The sequence below is a fragment of the Macrobrachium nipponense genome, chromosome 9 (genome assembly GCF_015104395.2).
Source record: "Macrobrachium nipponense isolate FS-2020 chromosome 9, ASM1510439v2, whole genome shotgun sequence".
NCBI lineage: Eukaryota > Metazoa > Arthropoda > Malacostraca > Decapoda > Palaemonidae > Macrobrachium > Macrobrachium nipponense.
In genome coordinates this window covers 179,392-196,919 of record NC_061110.1, presented here as the reverse complement: position 1 = coordinate 196,919, position 17,528 = coordinate 179,392, and positions in this window count along the sequence as shown.

Sequence of the window (17,528 nt, the reverse complement as noted above, 5' to 3'; positions counted from 1 at the left end):
CAACAAGAAGTGTTGGCTCAATAAAACAACAGCAACAACAACAACTTGAACTGGTCTTGGTCCTGCTACAGTCTCTTCAACTGACTCGTCCAAAGATGACCTGTGAGAAGGTCGAAACGTCACGTTATACCAGCTATACCAGCACCAATACCAGCCCTTAAACCAAAGACGACTCCGGCCCCGAACTGAACTACGCCTACAGAATAATACTGGCACTGACGACGACCCCTGCTTGGCATGGATCTGATATCCTGTTCTAATAAAAGATTACCTTCAGCTTTTATCATTTTTTGAAAAATACCCAATATGAATATTGGCCAGTTAGGCGGCTGCAGGACTTACAGCATCGCAACCATCAACGCGTGGAAAGTGGCTTGAGACCCGGTTCAAGCCACCAATGAAAACGAAGACCTACCGCCACCAGCCAATAGTAGATCAGCATGGGGCAGACCCCCCTGCTGTCAACTCCAAATATAAACGAGGACGGACACCGCTTCAAGATCAGTCCACCCTCAGCTTCCCAGCCCGAGGATGTCTGGCAGCTCCAGACGAAAGCTCGCTTGCTTCAAGAAAGAGAGAGAGAGAGAGAGAGAGAGAGAGACATATATATATATATCGTTAATGACTTTGATAACTATGGTATCATAGTTTATCTGTAAAATTCAAATATATACACCAATTTAGACTGTATTTGATCATGACCTCTATAGGCGCTCTACTAGCCTGTCTAAGTAGCACGGAAAAAGCCGCTATTCGGAAAATAGAGAAGAATCTCTACAAGTGTAATGCTGCTGAAGTAGCCATTACTTTTAATAAAGTATTATTATTATTATTATTATTATTATTATTATTATTATTATTATTATTATTATTATTATTCAGCTTGAAAGGATTTCATGCTTTGTAGGAGAGCTATTATTATTGCTATCATTATTATTGTTATTATTATTTTTTTTTGCTCTATCACAGTCCTCCAATTCGACTGGGTAGTATTTATAGTGTAGGGTTCCAGGTTGCATCCTGCCTCCTTAGGAGTCCATCACTTTTCGTACTATGTGCGCCGTTTCTAGGATCACACTCTTCTGCATGAGTCCTGGAGCTACTTCAGCCTCTAGTTTTTCTAGATTCCTTTTCAGGGACCTTGGGATCGTGCCTAGTGTTCCTATGATTATGGGTGCAATTTCCACTGGCATAAACCATATCCTTCTTATTTCTATTTTCAGATCTTGATACTTATCCATTTTTTCCCTTTCTTTCTCTTCAACTCTGGTGTCCCATGGTATTGTGACATCAATGAGTGATACTTTCTTCTTGGTTTTGTCAATCAACGTCACGTCTGGTCTATTTGCACGTATCACCCTATCTGTTCTGATACCATAGTCCCAGAGGATCTTTGCCTGATCGTTTTCTATCATTCCTTCAGTTTGGTGTTCGTACCACTTATTACTGCAAGATAGCTGATGTTTCTTGCACAGGCTCCAGTGGAGGGCTTTTGCCACTGAATCATGCCTCTTTTTGTACTAGTTCTGTGCAAGTGCCGGACATTCCCTTGCTATGTGGTTTATGGTTTCATTTTTCGTATTGCACTTCCTACATATGGGAGAGATGTTATTTCCGTCTATCGTTCTTTGAACATATCTGGTTCTTAGGGCCTGATCTTGTGCCGCTGTTATCATTCCTTCAGTTTCCCTCTTGAGCTCTCCCCTCAGTAGCCATTGCCACGTGTCATCACTGGCTAGTTCTTTAGTTTGTCTCATGTATTGTCCGTGCATTGGTTTGTTGTGTCAGTCCTCTGTTGTTTGTCATTCTCCTGTCTGTATATTTCTGGGTCTTCGTCTACTTTTATCAGTCCTTCTTCCCATGCACTCTTGAGCCACTCGTCTTCACTGGTCTTCAGATATTGCCCCAGTGCTCTATTCTCGATGTTGACGCAGTCCTCTATACTTACTAGTCCTCTCCCTCCGTGCTTACGTGTTATGTATAGTCTGTCTGTATTTACTCTTGGGTGTAGTGCTTTGTGTATTGTCATATGTTTCCTCGTTTTCTGGTCTATGCTACGGAATTCTGCCTTCGTCCATTCGACTATTCCTGGGCTCTATCTGATTACTGGCACTGCCCATGTGTTAATGGCTTTTATCATATTTCCGGTGTTGAGTTTTGACTTGATTATCACCTTGAGTCTCTGCATATATTATTTCCTGATCATGTCCTTCATCTCTTGGTGTTTTATATCCCCTCCTTCCATTATTCCCAGGTATTTGTATCCCGTATCATCTTTGTGTTTGATGTTGTTCCCATCTGGTAGTTTTATCCCTTCAGTCCTTGTTACTTTGCCCTTTTCTATGTTGACTAAGGCGCATTTTTCTATTCCAAACTCCATCCCGATGTTCCCAGATACAATCCTTACAGTCTGGATTAAGGTATCTATTTCCTTGATGCTCTTACCATACAGCTTGATGTCTTCCATGAACATCAGATGGTTAATTCTGTTGCCTCTTTTCTTGAGTTGGTACCCAGCATTCATCTTCTGCAGTAGTTTTGTCATGGAAATCATGGCTACTACGAAGAGTAGTGGGGACAGTGAGTCGCCCTGGAAGATCCCTCTCTTGATATTAACCTCTGCTAGTCTTATTCAAGAGCTTGTTAGTATTGCTGGAGTTGTTCTGCTATCCGTGGGTGTAAGGCCTTGAAGTTTTTGAGCCAGTATCCATGGACTTCATCAGGACCTGAGGCTTTCCAGTTTGATGGTGTTTTCCTCTGCCCCCATATATTTTCAGGCATTCTATTAGCCATGAGTGTGGTATCATGTCGAAGGCTTTCTTATAGTCTATCCATGCCATGCTTAGGTTGGTTTTCCTTCTCCTACTCTTCTTCATTACCATTTTGTCTATCAGGAGCTGGTCTTTTGTGCCCCTACACTTCCTTCTGCAGCCTTTGTGTTGGTGGGGAATGGTGTTTGTCTCCTCTAGGTAGTTCGTATAGCCTTTCACTGATGATGACAGTCAGTAACTTCCACATTATTGGTAGGCAGGTGACAGGCCTGTAGTTACTGGCTATATTTCCCTTACTCATGTCTTTTTGTACTAAGGATGTTCTTCATGTGGTCATCCATTTAGGTGCATGGTGATTTGAGATACAATACTGGAGTTGTCCTGCTATTCTTGGGTGTAGGGCCTTGAAGTTTTTGAGCCAGTATCCATGGACTTCATCGGGACCTGGGGCTTTCCAATTTGGCATTTTCTTTAGTTGGTGTCTGACTGTGTCTGTCGTGATCTCTGCGAATCTTTGTTTTATTATCTCTGTTTCTTCTTCCTTGATTTCCTGGAGCCATGTTGCATGTATGTTGTGTGATACCAGATTGTTCCATATGTTTTCCCAGAGTCTCTTACTTGGTTCGGCTTCAGGAATTTCTTGGTGGTTGCCTTCATCTCTTAGTTGGCTGTATAGTCTTTTCTGGTTGGTTCCGAATAGTTTGTTCTGTTGGTATCCCTTATTCATGTTAATGTACCGTTGAATCTTATTTGCTTTGGCCTTAAGCCTCTGTTTTACATCTTCTATTGTGTTGTTTAGTCCCCTCTCTTGTATTTTGTATTTCTCGTTCAGTTCCCTTGTTTTCTTGCTTCTTAGCCTTTTTTCTCCCTTATTTTTCAGTTTACTCAAGTCAGACCTCATCACCATGATTTGCTTTTCCAGGCGCCTTTTCCAAGGATGTTGCTGTTTTGTTTTCTGTAGGGTTGGTAGTGTTAGTGGTGTTGGTGTTCGTATCCCCATCAGTTCTGCTACTAATCTTGCTCCTGCATATGCCAAGTTATTTGTTTCTGTATTATTCCCATTATTTCATTGACCTCACTTGTTTTCTCCCTTAATTTCCTGGCATTGTAGGCTTTCATGGAGGGGATCTTTATTCTCTCTGTATCTGGCTCCATCCATTGTCTAATCTTTTCTACCCATTCCGTCCTCTCTGTTACTTCGTTGGTGTTTCTTCATATCTCGTTGTTTGATACCTCATCATCCCTGTCGCCTTCTGTGTCATCGTCTCTCATTTCGTCTTCTTGTAATTCGTTGTCGTGTGTCATTTCCCTTTCCAGTTCCTCTTTTTGTTGGGGAGAACCAGTTCTTTTTCTTTATGTTCCTTACTTGGTCTGCCAACCTCTGCTCTGTTTTGGGGTGTTATTCCTCTCATTCCAGATGTTGACCAACCTTCTTCTATATCCTCTCTCCGTCGGGTTGCTTCTGATGTAGCATCTCCATATATATTTATTTTCTTCTCTTGTCCATTTCTTCCTCTGGTTTGCTTCTGTAGCTCCAGTCTCTGGCTGTTGGTTTCTGTCATTGTGGTGGTTAGTTGCTGGATGACGACCTCCAAGTACTTGACCGTGTTCCCCTTCAATTGGGTTGAATACCTGGCTGCCGGACGAAGCTCCTCTGTTGCCAGAGGTTCCATTTACGTCGTTGTCATTTATTCCTTCGTTTCTTTCCATCATTGCTGAGTTTTGCTCTTTAACCCATAGCTGGATCCTACCCAATCAGGGATAGGTACTCATTTACAGCTGAGTAGACTGAGGAAATTATGCTAAAAGATCCTTTCCCAAGGAATCAAAGCTGAGGAGAGCGGTCACCCATCCAACGACTGACCAGCCCCAATGTTGCTGAACAAGTCCATTGACGACCTAACCCATTTTGCCACGGCGCCACATTATTATTATTATTATTATTATTATTATTATTATTATTATTATTATTATTATTATTATTATTATTATTATCATTATTATTATTATTATTATTATTATTATTATTATTCAGCTTAGAAGGGTTCCATTCTTTTGAGGAGAGCTATTATTATTATCATTATTTCTCTTAATATTAAGATTATTTTTATTATTTTTATTTTATTATTATTATTATTATTTTTTATTTATTTTTTTTTTTTTTTTGCTCTATCACAGTCCTCCAATTCGACTGGGTGGTATTTATAGTGTGGGGTTCGGATTGCATCCTGCCTCCTTAGGAGTACATCACTTTTCTTACTATTTGTGCCGTTTCTAGGATCACACTCTTCTGCATGAGGCCCGGAGCTACTTCAGTCTCTAGTTTTTCCAGATTCCTTTTCAGGGATCTTGGGATCGTGCCTAGTGCTCCTATGATTATGGGTACGATTTCCACTGGCATATCCCAGATCCTTCTTATTTCTATTTTTCAGATCTTGATACTTATCCATTTTCTCCCTCTCTTTCTCTTCAACTCTGGTGTCCCATGGTATTGCGACATCAATGAGTGATACTTTCTTCTTGACTTTGTCAATCAACGTCACGTCTGTCTGTTTGCACGTATCACCCTATCCGTTCTGATACCATAGTCCCAGAGGATCTTTGCCTGATCGTTTTCTATCACTCCTTCAGGTTGGTGCTCGTACCACTTATTACTGCAAGGTAGCTGATGTTTCTTGCACAGGCTCCAGTGGAGGGCTTTTGCCACTGAATCATGCCTCTTTTTGTACTGGTTCTGTGCAAGTGCCGGGCATTCACTTGCTATGTGGTTTATGGTTTCATTTTTCGTATTGCACTTCCTACATATGGGAGAGATGTTATTTCCGTCTATCATACTTTGAACATATCTGGTTCTTAGGGCCTGATCTTGTGCTGCTGTTATCATTCCTTCAGTTTCCTTCTTTAGCTCTCCCCTCTGTAGCCATTGCCAATTGTCATCGCTGGCTAGTTCTTTAGTCTGTCTCATGTATTGTCCGTGCATTGGTTTGTTGTGCCAGTCCTGTGTTCTTTCTGTCTTTCTCCTGTCTCTGTATATTTCTGGGTCTTCGTCTACTTTTATTAGTCCTTCTTCCCATGCACTCTTATTATTATTATTATTATTATATTATTATTATTATTATTATTATTATTATTATTAACTAAAATAACAGATGCCATCTTGACTTTCAAACATTGACACCGAACACCAAGCTACGAAAACCTATCTCTCTGATTTCCCTACCCACAATTGGTATCACACTGTACTCCATTCAATTCCTCTATGCAAATGTAACCAGCCAGCAATTCGTCACCTGCGATATATATTCGGTGACATCAGGAAATGCCATCCTCCTCTGAATCGGCCGGATTCGATTCAACAAGTCCGGATGATGAACTCGTTATGAACGGCAGTAGCCGATCACTGAGCAAGGAGGAGAAATGAGTCACTTTCGAGTATAACAATTCTCATTGTATTTTGATCATTTGTTTATATCTTTAACTGATTATTTATTAAATTTATTACGTATTTTTCATATTAACTGATCTGTTAATTCTCTCATATGAACACCATAATTTTTGGAAGCTTGAATTTCAATTTAATGGCCCCCTGTGGGCTTCTTCCATACGAATAATGTTCAATTTCCGAATAATAATAATAATAATAATAATAATAATAATAATAATAATAATAATAATAATAATAATAATAATAATAATAATAATAATAATAATAATAATAATAATAATATGCTGAAAGTAACCCCTCTTTTAAACATGTTTTATTGAAGATTATTGATGCATCAGCTGCCTTAGTTTATAGAGATTCTTCTCTATCACTATAAAATTAATGCAGCTAATGAAGCAATAATTTTTAATATAATAATAATAATAATAATAATAATAATAATAATAATAATAATAATAATAATAATAATATGTGGCTGTGGCAGAGTGGGTTAGGTCGTCAATCGACTGGTTAAGCAACACTGGGGCTGGTCAGTCATTGGATGGGTGACCGCTCTCCTCGGCGTTGATTCCTTGGGAAAGGATCTTTACCATAATTTCCTCATTCTACTCAGCTGTAAAGGAATACCTATCCCTGATGGGGTTGGGTCCAGCTATGGGTTAAATAACAAAACTCAGCAATGATGGAAAGAAATGAAAGAATAAACGACAACGACGTAAATGGAACCTCTGGCAACAGAGGAGCTTCGTTCGGCATCCAGGTATTCAACCCAATTGAAGGGGAAATCGGTCAGGTACTTGGAGGTCGTCATCCAGCAACTGACCACCACAACGACAGTAACGAACAGCCTGAGATTGGAGCTACACAAGCAAACCAGAGGAAGAAATGAACAAAAGAAGAAAATAAGGAAATATGGAGATGCTACATCAGAAGCAACCCGACGGAGAGAGGATATAGAAGAAGGTTGGTCAACATCTGGAATGAGAGGAATAACACCCCCCAAACAAAACAGAGGCTGGCAGACCAAGTAAGGAACATAAAGAAAAAAAACTGGCTCTCCCCAGCAGAAAGAGAAGAACTTGAAAGGGAAGTGTCACATGACAACGAATTACACGAAGACAAACTGAGAGACGATGCCACAGAAGACGACAGGGATGATGAGGTATCAAACAAAGACACACTAAGAAACATCAACGAAGTAACAGAGAGGACGGAATGGGTAGAAAAGATTAGACAATGGATGTAGCCGGATACAGAGAGAACAAAGATCCCCTCCATGAAAGGTTACAGCATCAAGAAATTAAGGGAGAAAACAAGTGAGGTCAATGGAATAATGGGCATAATACACACCACCCGTATCACAGAAACAAATAACTTGGCATATGCAGGAGCAAGATTAGTAGCAGAACTGATGGGGATACGAACACCAACACCACCAGCACAACCAACCCAACAGAAACCAAAACAGCAACCTCCTTGGAAAAGGTGCCTGGAAAAGCAAATCATGGTAATGAGATCTGACTTGAGTAAACTGAAAGGCTAAGAGAATGGGCAAAAGGAAAAAAAGGAATAAAAGCAAATAAACAAGGGAGGAACTCAACGAGAAATACAAAGTACAAGAGAGGGGACTAAACAACACAATAGAAGATGTAAAACAGAGGCTTAAGGCCAAAGCACATAAGATCCAACGGTACATGAACAGGAATAAGGGATACCAACAGAACAAACTATTCGGAACTAACCAGAAAAGACTATACAACCAACTAAGAGGGAAGGACAATCACCAAGAAATTCCTGAAGCCGAACCAAGTAAGAGACTCTGGGAGCAATCCGGTATCACACAACAAACATGCAACATGGCTCTAGGAAGTCAAGGAGGAAGAAACAGGGAGAATAAAACGAAGATTCACAGAGATCACGACAGACACAGTCAGACACTAACTAAAGAAAATGCCAAACTGGAAAGCCCCAGGTCCCGATGGCTCAAAAACTTCAAGGCCCCACACCCAAGAATAGCAGAACAACTCCAGCATTGTATCTCAAATCACCATGCACCCAAATGGATAACCACAGGAACAACATCCTTTGTACAAAAAGACAAGAGTAAGGGAAATATAGCCAGTAACTACAGGCCTATCCCTGCCTACCAATAATGTGGAAGTTACTAACAGATATCATCAGTGAAAGGCTATACAACTACCTAGAGGAGACACAAACACATCCCCACCAACAGAAAGGCTGAAGAAGGAAGTGTAGGGGCACAAAAGACCAGCTCCTGATAGATAAAATGGTAATGAAGAACAGTAAGAGAAGGAAAACCACCCTAAGCATGGCATGGATAGACTATAAGAAAGCCTTCGACATGATACCACACACATGGCTAATAGAATGCCTGAAAATATAGGGGGCAGAGGAAAACACCATCAGCTTCCTCAAAAATACAATGGGCAACTGGAATACAATACTTGCAAGCTTTGGAATAAGACTAGCAGCGGTTAATATCAGGAGAGGGATCTTCCAGGGCGACTCACTGTCCCCACTACTCTTCGTAGTAGCCATAATTCCCATGACAAAACTACTACAGAAGATGGATGCCGGGTACCAACTCAAGAATAGAGGCAACAGAATTAACCATCTGATGTTCATGGACGACATCAAGCTGTATGGTAAGAGCATCAAGGAAATAGATACCCTAATCCAGACTGTAAGGATTGTATCTGGGGACATCAGGATGGAGTTCGGAATAGAAAAATGCGCCTTAGTCAACATACAAAAGGGCAAAGTAACAAGAACTGAAGGATAAAGCTACCAGATGGGAGCAACATCAAACACATAGATGAGACTGGATACAAATACCTAGGAATAATGGAAGGAGGGGATATAAAACAGCAAGAGATGAAGGACACGATCAGGAAAGAATATATGCAGAGACTCAAGGCGATACTCAAGTCAAAACTCAACGCCGGAAATATGATAAAAAGCCATAACACACCATGGGCAGTGCCAGTAATCAGATACAGCGCAGGAATAGTGGAATGGACGAAGGCAGAACTCCGCAGCATAGATCAGAAAACCAGGAAACATATGACAATACACAAAGCTCTACGCCCAAGAGCAAATACGGACAGACTATACATAACACGAAAGGAAGGAGGGAGAAGAATACTAACTATAGAGGACTGCGTCAACATCGAGAACAGAGCAATATCTGAAAACCAGTGAAGACGAGTGGCTAAAGAGTGCATGGGAAGAAGGACTAATAAAAGTAGACAAAGACCAAAAAATATACAGAGACAGGAGAATGACAAACAGAACAGAGGACTGGCACAACAATGCACGGACAATACATGAGACAGACTAAAGAACTAGCCAGCGATGACACGTGGCAATGGCTACAGAGGGGAGAGCTCAAGAAGGAAACTGAAGGAATGATAACAGCGGCACAAGATCAGTCCCTAAGAACCAGATATGTTCAAAGAACGATAGACGGAAATAATTTCTCTCCCATATGTAGGAAGTGCAATACGTAAAATGAAACCATAAACCACATAGCAAGCGAATGTCCGGCACTTGCACAGAACCAGTACAAAAAGAGGCATGATTGAGTGGCAAAAGCCCTCCACTGGAGCCTGTGCAAGAAACATCAGCTACCTTGCAGTAATAAGTGGTATGACCACCAACCTGAGGGAGTGATAGACAATGATCAGGCAAAGATCCTCTGGGACTATGGTATCAGAACAGATAGGGTGATATGTGCAAATAGACCAGACGTTGATTGACAAAACCAAGAAGAAAGTATCACTCATTGATATCGTAATACCATGGGACACCAGAGTTGAAGAGAGAGAGAGGGAAAAAATGGATAAGTATCAAGATCTGAAAATAGAAATAAGAAGGATATGGGATATGCCAGTGGAAATTGTACCCATAATCATAGGAACACTAGGCACGATCCCAAGATCCCTCCCCGAAAGGAATCTAGAAAAAACTAGAGGCTGAAGTAGCTCCAGGACTCATGCAGAAGAGTGTGATCCTAGAAACGTCACACATAGTAAGAAAAGTGATGGACTCCTAAGGAAGTAGGATGCAACCCGGAACCCCACACTATAAATACCACCCAGTCGAATTGGAGGACTGAGATAGAGCAAAAAAAAAATGATAATAATAATAATAATAAAATAATATAATAATAATAATAATAATAATAATAATAATAATAATAATAATAATAATAATAACAACCAATCCTATGTGTTTGTTCATGTCAGTTGAAACAATATAATATCAACTGGAGATGTGATGAAAGGTATCAAATACTCAGATTATGTAAAAAAGAAATAGCACTGAATCCAGTCTGTTAAAATGTACATCATCTAAAAGATATATATATATTTCATCCAGTTATATCCAATGAGATCATGTGGAAAGGGGAATATATTTGTATATATATATATATATATATATATATATATATATATATATATATATATATATATATATATATTTATATATATAATAACGGGGCCACCGCCTCATTATTCACTTTGGTAGCGAAAACCAAAAAGCGGCAGGCAAACTGGCAATACCTTCTCCCTCCCTCCCTCCTCTCTCTCTCTCCCTCTCTCTCCTGATACCCAACAACTCCCTTTCCCTCTCTCTCTCGTCTCTCTCTCTCTCTCTCTCTCTCTGTCTCTCTCTCCTCTCTCACCCGACTCTGGCAAAAGCTCTCTCTCCCTTTCTCTCTCTCGTAGTAGCCATCTTGCTTGGTGAGACGTACCCGCGTGAAGTCACAATAATCAACAGATATCACAGTTTAACATACGACTAGAATTTGAGAAATATCTAGAAGTGTTCGTGAACTATCGGTGATAAGATTAGTGTGAAAATAGTAGGATAAAGCGTCTTCTAAGTTAGTTTATCAAGTGTAATACTATAAATCAGAAACAAGATGGCAGTAAGTTCCAACTGGCGGGAAGAGGTGGCGTAATTTGGCGTGTTTAGCAGATTCGAAATACGATGAGGTAGCAGGAAGGGAACTGGCATTTCTCATCTATGAAATCAGCAACAGTCCTAACCAAAAAGATACAAAAGCATTCATAGATATATTAGAAGGATATAATCCTTCAAACTGGAACAAATCTAATGAAAAACATCTTGAAAATAATTGAAGAAGTTCCAAATAAAATCCAAGTGGTCAAGAGACTCATAAAGAAAATATACATAAACCAACATATTCCGACAAAGAAAATGAATAAGGTGAATCTTGTGAATATCCTAATTGATGCATTAGGAAAAAGAATGCCAAAAGCATGCAAACTGTGTAAGGTTTGGTATAGCATAGTCAATCCACAAAACCTAATCAGAAAATGTGCTGCATGCAACATTCCGACCCATCCACAGTGTGCTGAGGTAATACAAGATTTGAGAAAAGATACAAGAATTTTTTGTTCAACATGTCTATCATGGATAGACAATTTTATTAAATCAAGATTGAATGTACAAATAGTTGAGGATGAAGAAGAAGAGGAAGAGGAAGAAGAAGAAGAAAAAGAAGAAGAGGAAAACGGAAGAGAAGTAAACAGAAATGAAATGACAGAAAAAATAAGGAAAACAAAGAACAAGATAAAAGTATGGATGCAGAGATACTCATTGATACTACATATGAGGCAATAAAAGCAGCATACCTACGAAGAAATAAATTACGATATGACAACAGAAAAGCAAATCCCGAAGAGGCTCTACCCAGATCTATACAATGACGGGAAAGAGGAAAAAATAGACAAGAAAGACAAAATCTGCAACCTTTTGAAAAGAGGGAATTGCAGATTTGGAGAAAGATGTTACTACAAACATCCTAAGATATGTCAAAACTATGAAATATATGGTAAATGTGCATACTTTAGATGGATATGGGGATGATTGCAGAGATCTGCATCCAAAAATATGTAAAAACCTAAAAGAAGGAAAAGGATGTAAGTTCGACAAAAAATGCAAATATATGCACCCTGTAGCCATGAATCATAATCAAATAAATAACCAACCAAGTAATAAAATCCAAAATAAGAAAGAAACAAATAAGAGAGAAATCAAGAATATCAGGTAAAAGAGAAAAGCAAACCACCAATGAGATATGCAGAGGTGTCAGCAAAAAATTTCAAAGCATCAGCTCCGAAATTCTACTCAAGAGATATAACTGTATTTATTATGCAAGAGGATATTGCAGAAACGGAGAAAATTGCAGATTCAGACACAAAATGAATAATTATGATGAAGGAAGATCAAATAATTAGGAAAAGTTGGATTTTTTAATGTCAGAATTTCTGGAAATGAAAAAAAGAACAACATACCAGAACAGAAAGAGACATGGGAAAATCCTTATTACTACCAGTATTAAATGAAGGAGGAAAGGAAAAACACGCAAACCATCATAGTGATGACTGCGCAGGGTTAGTTACGAGTAACTCAAAAAGAAAAATAGAGTACTTAGAAGAACTAACCCAAAATGAAAAGAAAAAGAGATTAATGAATATAACGTGAAACCTGGTATTCCCAAGAAGGAACTTGGGAATGATGATCAAATAAAAGGGTTCCAAACTTATAGATCAGATAGAAAAAATAGGAATCAAGGGGGAACCGCAATATATGGGAAAGACAAAAACAAGGAAAAATATATGAGAAATATAGTAACTCAGAATGTGAACTAATAGCGGTAGAATTTGAATCTGAAAAATTGATGAACATAGTAATATATAGACCTCCTAATACTAAAGAGTTTGACTTAATAATTGAAATTGGATGATATATGTAGAAATCACAAGGACTGGACTATTCTCCTATCTGGTGACTTCAACTTTCCTTTCGTAGAATGGAAAGAACGAATAGGAGATTGTGGTTGTACTTATACATATAAAAAAGAGAGTAATAGTAGTGCAGAAGATAAAAGGCAATTTGAAAAGCTATTAGATATGCTACTAGAATACAACATTCAACAAATAAATCACCTGCCAACAAGAAAGGAAAATACTTTAGACCTAGTATTTGTGAACGAGATGAATTATGTTAAAGAAATAATAGTTTATAATGTGAGTATTTCAGACCATAATGTCATAGAATTAACAGTTCATTCCAAAGCAAGTGAAAATAGAGATAAGCAAGAAATGAAAAGTGGGAAGGATATGGAAAATACAACTTCTACAGTAAAATATAAAATGGCAGAAATTAATGAAGAATTAAACAAAGATTGGGATAACATTTTCGTAAGTGATGACATAAGGGTAAATACGGAGATATTATATAAAATGGATTGGAGAAAATATGGAAAAAATATATACCGAAGAAGAAAAGTAAACATCATTCATGCATACCAAGAGACAGAAGGATCTTGTTCCAGAAAATCAGAAAGTGGAAAAAAGGTCTTGCAAAAGAAAAAAATGCATGGAAAGTTATAGAACTAAAAAGTAAGATAGAAAATGCAGAACAAAAAGAGTTATACAATCAAAAGAAAATGAAAAACGGACTTGGAAGAAAAAAACCCTATTAAATATCAAGCAAAACCCCAAACTATTATACTCATATGCGAAGAAGATGAATAAAAGAAGAATAGAAATAGGCCCTCTGAGAATTGAAGGGAGATTAACGAATGAAAAAAAGGAAATTTGCAACATACTGCAGAACGATATAAGAGAGAATTCACCCTAGAATAGATAATGAAGATAATGATATAGAAGTAAGGGATGAAAAATAGTGAATATTTAGCTGACATAGATATTAATGAAGCTGATATTGTGCAGGCTATTAATGAAATTAAAAATGGAGCTGCTGCAGGGCCTGATGGAATTCCTGCTATTTTGTTAAAGAAAGTAGTTCATTCTATCGCAAAGCCACTTGCAATATTATTAAGACAAAGTGTAGATACAGGCAAGATATATGAATGAGCACAAATTAGCATATATTAACCCCTACTTTCAAAGTGGATCAAGACTAGAGGCAAGTAATTATAGGCCTGTGAGTCTAACATCACATATTATGAAAGTGTATGAAAGGGTAATGAGAAAAAATATTATGAAACATTTAATAAAAAATAATTTGTTTAATAAAGGAACAACATGGTTTCGTACCCGGAAAAAGTACACAAACCCAACTGTTAGTCCACCGTGAGAACATATTCAAAAATATGAAAAGCGGAAATGAAACAGATGTGGTTTATTTAGACTTTGCAAAGCTTTTGATAAAGTAGACCATAATATATTAGCGAAGAAAATTAGAAAACACAATATCGTGGATAAAGTAGGAAGATGGTTAAAAGAATTTTACACAACAGAAAACAGATAGTTATTGCAAACGACGAGAAATCGGATGAAGCCAAGGTAATATCCGGTGTGCCGCAAGGTACGGTGTTAGCTGCAATACTGTTTGTTATTATGATTGAAGACATAGACAATAATGTTAAGGATTCGGTAGTGAGTAGTTTCGCAGATGACACAAGAATAAGTAGAGAAATTACTTGTGATGAAGATAGGAACGCTCTACAAGAGACCTTAACAAAGTATATGATTGGGCAGAGGTAAAATAGGATGGTATTTAACTTTGATAAATTTGAATCAATAAATTATGGAGACAGAGAAAGAAAGCTATATGCATATAAGGGACCTAATAATGAGACCATCACAAATAAGGAAGCAGTTAAAGACCTTGGTGTGATGATGAATAGGAACATGTTTATGCAATGATCAAATAGCAACTCTGTTGGCAAAATGTAAAGCAAAAATGGGAATGTTGTTACGGCACTTCAAAACAAGAAAAGCTGAACACATGATTATGCTTTATAAACATATGTTCGTAGTCACTTGAATATTGCAATATGATATGGTACCCACACTATCAAAAGGATATTGCACAAATAGAGAGTGTACAAAGGTCCTTTACAGCTAGAATAGAAGAAGTTAAGGACCTAGACTACTGGGAAAGACTACAATTCTTAAAATTATATAGTCTAGAAAGAGAAGAGAACGCTACATGATAATTCAGGCATGGAAACAGATAGAAGGAATAGCAGAAAATATCATGGAACTAAAAATAAAAATCAGAAAGAGCAAGCAGAGGTAGATTAATAGTGCCCAAAACTATACCAGGAAAATAAGGAAAGCACACAGGACATTAATCCACTACGCACCAGCATCGATAATGCAGCGTCTATTCAATGCGTTGCCAGCTCATCTGAGGAATATATCAGGAGTGAGCGTAGATGTGTTTAAGAATAAGCTCGACAAATATCTAAACTGCATCCCAGACCATCCAAGATTGGAAGATGCAAAATATACCGGAAGAAGTACTAGCAAACTCTCTGGTAGACATTAGAGGTGCCTCACACTGAGGGACCTGGGGCAACCCGAACAAGATGTAAGGTCTGTAAGGTAAGGTCTCTCCATTTCATTATCTAAGGTCACCGAATCAGTCGGAAACTACAAAAATATACATTTATTCAAAAGCAAAGCATTGATCAAATAGTTAGGTTCTCAAAACTTAATTGATCCCCAATAAAATAACTAACATCAGTTTAGTCATAACATTAGTAGTCAGTCAACACCAATTCCAAAATAACATATTTGTTCCTCTACAAAACCCATTCCCCTTTGTTAGGGCATTCCCCCTTGTCAGATCGGCCATTTCAGCATAGTATCTTCACACACTCTTAAAAGGAAACTCTTTGGCATAAGCCATCGTGGCTCTGCCTTTCTCGCACAGACCTCTCCGTAAGTCTCTCTATGGTTCTGGCTAACACATGCCATTATGAACGGACATAGCTCACACGTACAAACAAACTCACACCCTTCATCCATGCCTCATAACTGCCAGAAACTGGTTTCAAAGTCACCTTTGATAAACTCTCATGGCAACAGAACGAAGCACTGATTTGCTAGGTAAGGGCTAATGTCACACCATCCCAAAAAAAGAGTCATCAGCATTCTCTAGGCTGTCACTCAGACCACTCTGTATCCAGGGAAGCTTAATGATGAATCCCCAATATCTAAGGAATGTCAAAGTACGTGACATACAACAATGTCTCACTATTATATTATCAGTCTTTATATTTCAGATATATATAGAGATATATATATATATATATATATATATATATATATATATATATATGTTTACATAAAAAAGGGCTTGATGATAATAATATATGATGTGATATGCTGTGACATTTCTTAGAATGTGGAGAATCATCATTTAAATTCCCTAGAGACAGACTTTTTGAGGAGTGACAAGCCTTGGGAATGCTGACATGTGGTGTGATCAAGATGAGCGTAGAGGTGACTTTGAAACTTGATTCAAGGAGTTACCTGGGGCGTGAACATTGTGAACATTGAGTGTGAGTTCGTACGTATGTGAGCGCTTTTCCCCCTACATATTATGAGAATGTAGGCTTATCATGTGGAATAGATCATCAGAGAGGCGGCAGAGCCACGATGGCTTCTGCAATGTGTTTTTATATAGTGATAGTGCAACTGTGCTGAATGGGTAAGCCTTTTCTTTATTTTGGCTGGATTGTATTTGAACAGTTATTTCAGAGATGTTCTGTTTATATGATCTTTGATTATGCTTTTAAGCTTACCAGGGTGATTCTGGTAAAGGGGAATTGTTCTGGAGAAGAGTGGAATTGATCTCGAGAAATGGGAACTGACTTAATTACTATGTTGAGTGTGCGTAGTGTTATGGCTAAACTAATGTTAGTGTTCGATTGATTACCGAAAGTTATCTGAGTTATTTGGGCTTCTGAGTTTAACATTTTGTTTAATCATTCTGTTAAGAATCTGAGTTATCTAGTTAATACTTTGCTTTTAAATAAATGTATATTTTTGTAATTCACGATTCTGATTTGATGACCTTAGATAATGGAGGGGAGGTGTATCAAGAGAGAGAGAGAAAGATGGATGGTTCATCGCTACCTTTTAAAAATATGATAGCGAGATTAATCATCTCGTTACATATATATATATATATATATATATATATATATATATATATATATATATATATATATATATATATATATATATATATATATATATATATATATATATATATATATATATATATATACATATATATATATATATATATATATATATATATATATATATATATATATATAATATATATATATATATATATATATATATATATATATATCTGGAGGGGTGGATATTTTTTTTATCTTATTAGCAACGATGCGAGCTTTCCTTCAAGAAATAAATAAGATTTCTTAATTGGATACAAACACTGTCACAAAGGAGGTTAAGATCCCT